Genomic DNA, 1029 nt, shown 5'->3' on the forward strand with positions numbered 1-1029 from the left:
GGGTTAATGTTGGACTTGTGGGCTTGAGCAGCACTGGGTTGGGATGTTTTCTTGATGCACACTTAACTTTTATATAAAACTGCCTCTTATGCATGTGAGTTTATGTGGATTTGTTTCTGGAAAGTATCCAAACTAACACAGCCCATTAGCCACCTAGACCTCCTTAAGTATTTTTAATCTACTATGTCTACTTTGTCATAATCTACTCGACTTTAAAAACAAAGCAAACAAAAACACTCTCACCACTTTCTAACACACTATAGTACTTATTTCTTGTCATATTTATTGTTTCTCTCTCTTTTGGAGCGTATGTTTGCTTTAAGAAGGGAATTTAGCCCTTCTCCCTTCGGCCTTCTTCTAGTTTTTCCTCACTCATCACTCTTTACTATATTACAAAAAAAGGAAAAAAAAGATAAAGTAGGCAAAATATGCTACCCATTTACAGCACTCCTGTTTTACTAGTGGCATAGTAGTTACATGTTTGGCTGCTAACTGGAAGGTCAGCCATTTGAAATCACTCACTCATCCATGGGAGAAAGGGGAGGCTTTCCATTCCCATAAAGAGTTCCAATCTCAGAAGCCAAGAGACCAGTTCTGCTCTGTCCTCCAGGACCAATTTGAGTCAGCGTCGATTTATGGCAGGAAGTATTACAAACAGAAGCCCTTGTGGTGTTGTGGAAATTTCAAGGTCAGCAGTTCAAAACCACCAGTTACAATTTGAGAGAAAGAAAGATAAGACCTTCTACTCCCATAGAGAGTTATGGTGTTAGAAATCTACAAGAGCATTTCTATCTTATCCTACAGGGCTGCTATGGGTCAGAAGTGACTCCATGACAGTGGAGCTTTTTGGTTTTGTTTTTAAAATAAGTATTACAAACACCTGGAAGGAATAGAGCTGGCCACAGAGTAGGAACCCAATAAGTGCTCATTACTGGAAATTTATTGTATATGAAGTTAATCTAGAGGGGATAAAAGGATGGAAAAGTTAGTGGAGGCTCCTTTTTAATCTCCCAACAACTCACCCAATGA

Source organism: Echinops telfairi, unplaced genomic scaffold (genome assembly GCF_000313985.2).
Source record: "Echinops telfairi isolate 266 unplaced genomic scaffold, ASM31398v2 ScPeMD7_7469;HRSCAF=8507_0, whole genome shotgun sequence".
Lineage (NCBI taxonomy): Eukaryota > Metazoa > Chordata > Mammalia > Afrosoricida > Tenrecidae > Echinops > Echinops telfairi.